Raw genomic sequence first — 6,374 nt, 5'->3', positions numbered from 1 at the left:
TATATGTTGATGAACGGTCAGAAATGCCAAATATAAATATATAGTGAGTAGGCTTGGAGTCAGGAAGACCTGTATTCAAATCCACTTTTTGATACTTTCTAGCTATGTGAATTGGGAAAATCACTTCACCTCTGCCTGCCTCAATTTCCTCAACTATAAAACAATGAAAAAAAAGTACCCGTCTCCTAGCGTGGCTGCGAAGATCAAATGAGATCTTTGCACAGCATTAGCATAATGCCTGGGATACAGTAAAAAGAAAGTAAAAAAAATTAGAGAAATAAAGGAAAATTTAAACGAAATGATGATACAAAGTGAAGTAATGCCAAAAAATAATATACACAACTCCCACAACAACACTGGTAGAAATAACCAAAAAAACCCCCACATGAACATGAATACTATGTAATTTTCACAAGCAAGGTTGGCTCTGAAGAAAAGCTGAGAAATTTCATCTCCATTCCTTCTCTGAAAAGGGGACAAATTTACTTGTCAGTGTGGAATATTGGATATGGTGGCAGCCAGAGTTGATGTGATGGCTGGTTTTACTGAACTTTTTTTTCCATTTTATTTTTCTTTAAAAAGCCAACAAATGAGGGATGTTTTACTGGGTAGAAGAAGGGGTGTTTCACTAGGAAATGAAGATGACAAGACCAGGTTATCAGTCCTTAAAAATGGAAAAAAGGAAATATTCATATTAATAGGTCGGGTCACAGGTACAACAAACTCCTGAAAGGGGAAGTCTGGTCTCAAGCTCCCAGAAGTCTCTTTTCTCCCCTTTGCCGCCCAGTGTTTAGCTTGTTTTGGATGTACCAAGCACAAGTGGCCAATAAGTCACTGCAGAGTGGTATTTTTCCATGAGATATTAATGGGAGATTGGAGCTTTGTGCGCACATGCATGCGTGTGTGTATGAGAGAGAGAGAGAGAGAGCGTGTGTGTGTGTGTGTGTGTGTGTGTGTGCATGTGTGTGTAAGAGAGAGAGAGAGAGAGAGAGAGAGAGTGTGTGTGTGTGTGTGTGCTGCCTGCTAAGAGGAGCAGGTAGAGCAGAAAGCCTCTCCCGCCCACACCACCCATTCTACCCCAGTGAGACAGCAGCTTTGGGGGAGTGAAGGAAAGAAGAGAAAACAAGAAAACAACCCAAAGAAATGACTGCTGAAGGGGAAGGAGGAGAAGGAAAGGGAAGAAAGTGCTGAAGGAGCCCTGAGACTGGCTAAACTTTACAGAAATAGCCTTTCCTCCCCTCACTTTTCATCTTACTCAGGAGTCATCAAGAGCTGCTCACCCACACTATGAGGAAGAGAGATTGGTAAAGAGGAAACTTTGAAAGTCTTTCAGTCCCTTCCTTTTGTTTTGCAGGCATTTTAGAGGCAGCGAGGCAGTGGATAGAGCACTGATCTTGGAATCAGGAAGCTCATCTTCATGAGTGCAAATCCAGTTTCAGACACTTACTAGCTGAGTGACCCTGGACAAGTCACTTATCCTTGTTTGCCTCAATTCCCCATCTGTAAAATCAGCTGGAGAAAAAAAATGGCAAACTACTTTAACATCTTTGCCAAAAAAACTCCCAACTATGATCACAGGGTCAGACAGGACTGACTGACTGAACAACAAAAAAGGTGGTAAAGTGGATTAAGTACTAGGACTGAAGTTGAGAAGCCCTGAATTCAACTCTGTCCTCCAACATTTACTAGCTATATGACACTAGGCAAGTCATTTCATGTCCATCTGCCTCAGTTTCCTCAACTGTAAAATGAGATAATAATAGATACTACCCCCCCCCACACACACACACCAGGGTTGTTGAGGGGATCAAATGAGACGATACTTGTAAAGGACCTGGCATATGTTAGGAACTTAATAATGACTTATTTCAGTGATTCCCAGAGTGGGTGCCACCGCCCCCTGGTGGGTGCTGCAGCGATCCAGGGGGAGTGGTGATGGCCACAGGTGCATTTATCTTTCCTATGAATTGCTATTAAAATTAAAAAAAAATTAATTTCCAGGGGCGCTAAGTAATATTTTTCTGGAAAGGGGGCGGTAGGCTAGAAAAGATTGAGAATCACTGACTTATTTCCTTCCTTACAAATTAAGAAAGTGTGGAGAAGGCAGGGGAAGTGATTTGAATAGATTACATAGTCAATAAACAGCAGAGCTGGGATCTGAACTATAGCTTTCTGACTCCAAATGCAGGACTGTGCCATGTTCTATCTGTTTTCCTCTTCTATTTGGATCTCTTGTTGTTGTTTAGTTGTTTCAGGGGTATATAGCTCTTCATGACCCTATTTGGTGTTCTCTTGGCAAAGATACTGGAGCGGCTTGTCATTTTCTTCTCCAACTCATCTGAAGATGAAAAAACGGAGGTAAACAAGGTAAAGTGACTTGTCCAGGGTCCCACAGCTCATAAGTGTCTGGGGCTAGACTTAAACGCAGGAAGATGACTCTTCCAGATTCCAGGGGCCACCTAACACTTAATAAATGCTTTTTCCATTCAGGGGTGGGTTTGAAGGTAAGGGGAAGAGCCAACCCGAATTCCCTGTAGCATGTGATTTATTTGAAGCGATTTCACTATGTAGATTTACTCTTTTCAGTCATGTGTCCAAACAGGCCTGGGCATCTTTTTCAGGGGTAGAGTGGGGCGGGGGTGGGTGGGTTCTGGGATGGGGAAGGGGCTCCGTGTATAGGTTATCTGTCTGCACCGAGAAGTTCCGCAGTGTCTGGCTGTCTCTAAAGTATGTGTGTGCGTGCCTGAGTTCATCGGAGGTGTTTGGCTGGTCCCTGCTTGCCCTAGTTAATCCATCCTTACCAAAAGGTGCTTCCTCTAGTCTCAAAGCTATTTAATGTGTGTGGCTGAGTGTTTTGAATGCCTTTATCACTAACTGTCCTGAATTCTCCTCGTTCTGCTTCATGCTGTAGCGTGAAGTCTCTGGCCTCATCCCTGCCCTCCCCTTGCTAAATAAAATAAAACCTGCAGCACTTAATGGAGCTCCCCATAGACATTAACGAATGCCTTTAACCTCCCCATCTGTAGCCCTAGCCACCCCCTGGGGAAGATGAGAAGCAAGATAATTAGGTTACTTTCCAAAGCCAATACTGGCCCACTATCTTGTCCCTTTAAGACACCAGAACTTGCCTAAGGTTTCCCTCCCCTGAATCTGTTGTTAATTTAGCCTACATTTCTCTCTCCATTTAGTACAAAAGTCTAAGAGAGAGCCAGAAAAATGAAATGGGGGTAGCTAGATCTACAGAGGCAGGCAGGTGGCCCAGTGGATAGAGAATTGGGCCTGGGGCCCAATCTGACCTCAAATAATTACTACCTGTGTGAACCTAGGAAAGTCACTTAACCTCTGCCTCAATCTACAAGAGAAGGAAATGGAAAATCCCACTGATATTTTGCCAAGAAAACCCCATGGATAGAATTGGCATGCTATGCTCCATGGGGGTCATGAAGAACTGAACAGGACTGAATGACTAAACAACCACCGAACTTCACAGGTATTGAGCAGAAGCAGAGGAGTTTCTCTTCAGTAAATTTGAAGGGGAAAAGATCATTCCTGAAGTTCTGCAAAAGATCCCATTTTGGGTTTGGAGATGATCTGGGTAGGACTCTGGCTGCCTCTCTTCAGAATGCTGGAGACCCAGCAATGGGGACCTTGGTAGCTAGAGAAAGGTATCTATGGGATCTCCTCTGGTCATGATGGAGAATGAATTTGGGGAGGGGAATAAAGAGTATTAGATTTAGAACCCAATAGCTTTCACTCTGGACTCAAGACAGCCAGGTGTGGCGGTGGATGGAAGCCTTGAGATCAAGTTCAGACCTCAGATAGTTATTAGCTGTGTGACCTTGGGAAAGCTATTTAACTAAGCCTGCCTCTATTTTCTTATCTATAAAATGGGGATGATAATAGCAGCTACCTCCCAGGGTTGTCGCAGGGATCAAATGAAGCACTATTTGTAAAGTATTTAGCACATAGGAGGCATTCAGTAAATGCCTGTTTCCTTCCTTCTGGATCTGCTATTTATTTTATGTGACCTTGAACAAGTCATTCACCTCTTAGAGTCTCAGGTTCCTCATTTTAAAGTCAAGGGGGATAGCTTTGACTCAGCAATACTACTCCTGGGTCTGTATCCTAAAGGGATCAAAGATAAAGGAAATGGAATGATCTGTACCAAAATATTTTTGTAGTGGCCAAGAATTAGAAACTGAGGGGTTGTCCATCACTTAGGGAATAGATAAACAAGTTGTGGTATATGGCTATAATGGAATACTATTGTGCCATAAAGGAATGATGAACAGGATGAATTTGGAAAAACCTGGAAAGACTTTTATGAGCTGATTGATGCTCATAAAGTAAAGTGAACAGAACCAGGAGAACACTGTATACAGTAACAGAAATATTTTGCAATGATCAGCTGTGAAGAATTAAACCGTTATCAGCAAAGAAAGTCTCTAAGATAAGAAACTCTTGATAAAAATGCTAACCACAGCCAAAGAAAGAACTGATCCAAGTATGTCACCTTCCACTATATTTTCTTCATGAGATTTCTATTGTATGTGTGATATGTGTCTTCTATCATAACACGAGCAATATAGAAATATGTATTACATGAAAGTATCAGTATAAACCAGATCAAACTATTCACCACCATGAGGAAAGGAAGGAGGGACAAAATCTGAATTTCAAAATGTCAAAAACCAATGGTTAAAAAGTGTTTTTACATGTAACCAAAAAAATATCTGGAAAAAGAGATCAGAGGGATTGAATAGACAGGCCTCTAAGCTCCATTTCACTGTAAAGCCATGATCCTAGTGAAACGAATTATGGACCCAGAATCAGAAGAGCTCTAGTTTTCACATCCTAGCTTTGCTATTTAGCAACTGAGTGGCATTGGGTAAATCATGTAATCTTTCTAAGGCTCATTTTTCTCATCTGAAAAATGGAGGCAATCATATTTGCACTCTGTTACCCTCATACACTTTTTTATTGGGAAGAAAGCACATGATACATATGGGTTATTATTCCCAAGTCATTTATAGATTCTAGGATTGTACAGAGAGAGCTTGAAGATCATTGAGTACAGTTCTGTCATTTTACAGATGAAGGAAGCTTATACTTCAGAGAGGTCCCCTATCCCCCCACAGTTCCACAATGCCTCCTGAAAAAGATTTGAATCAAGGATGCACTGTATGGTAGGTAGCCTGAGTGAAAAGCTGAGCAGCAAATAAATTGAGTTGGTACAACCGGCAAGCATGGCTAAATTTTACCCATTGGCGTATGCATCCAAGGAGGAGTGAGATAAGCACAAAGGGGAAATTCAAGCAAAATGAGATGAAGAATTTGGGAAGGGAGAAATTGTTTTCTCTTTGAAGGTTCATGAAAGGCTTCACAGAAAAAAACAACATCTGAAATGGACATTAGAGGAGAAATTTCAAAGGATGGCAATGGGACAAGAGAAGGGTAATACCTTTTTTGCCTATTTAGCTTTCCTAGAGGCACTTAGTAGTTGGCTCAGTGGCTAGACCATTGGGTCTGGAAGATTTGACTTCAAACCAGGCCTTATACATTTATGTGATGGGGGCAAGTCAATTGATTTTTCAATCTCAGTTTCTTCATCTATTTAATAAAAACACCTGCTTCTCAAGGTGGTTGTAAGGATCAAATGAGATAACAAATGTGAAAATACTTTGTGAACTTTAAAGCACTATACAAATGCTATTTTATCTTTTTCTTTGTATATGTTTTATTTTCCCAACTAGACTATAAGCCACATCTCTGGCAATAAAAGGCCAGTGCCGTGGCTAATTTTTTCCTGTGTTCTCCCCTCAGAGCATGGTGGCTTGCACATAGTAGATGCTCAACAGAGCAGAGATTTAAAAATCATATTCCAGGGGACAGCTGGGTAGCTCAGTGGATTTAGAGTCAGGCCAAGAGATGGGATGTCCTAGGTTCAAATCTGACCTCAGACACTTCCCAGCTGTGTGACCCTGGGCAAGTCACTCGACCCCCATTGCCCACCCTTACCACTCTTCCACCTAGGAACCAATACACAGAAGTTAAGGGTTTAAAAAAATAAATAAAAAAATCATATTCCATCTTATAGGGGGCCTGGTCTAAAATGGGTCATCATCTTTCTGACCTGGGAATATCTCAGAATTGCTAATTTTCCAATATGAGAATTACTACTGATAAAAAGGCTACACTAGTTCTTCGCTGCAGTTATATGTTATCTTGGGTCCGAATGTGATCAGCTTTGTGGCTGGGCTGGATTATGATGAAGTGCCTGTATGTGGAGGAGAATGCCTGCCTAGAGATAAGATTACAAGTGAATGACAAAAAAGGGCTGCATGTAAGTAGGGACATTGGATTAAATTTCCCTT

This window comes from Gracilinanus agilis, chromosome 2 (genome assembly GCF_016433145.1).
Source record: "Gracilinanus agilis isolate LMUSP501 chromosome 2, AgileGrace, whole genome shotgun sequence".
In the NCBI taxonomy this organism is placed as follows: domain Eukaryota; kingdom Metazoa; phylum Chordata; class Mammalia; order Didelphimorphia; family Didelphidae; genus Gracilinanus; species Gracilinanus agilis.
The sequence above is the reverse complement of the archived record's forward strand: the minus strand, read 5'-3'. Positions refer to the sequence as shown.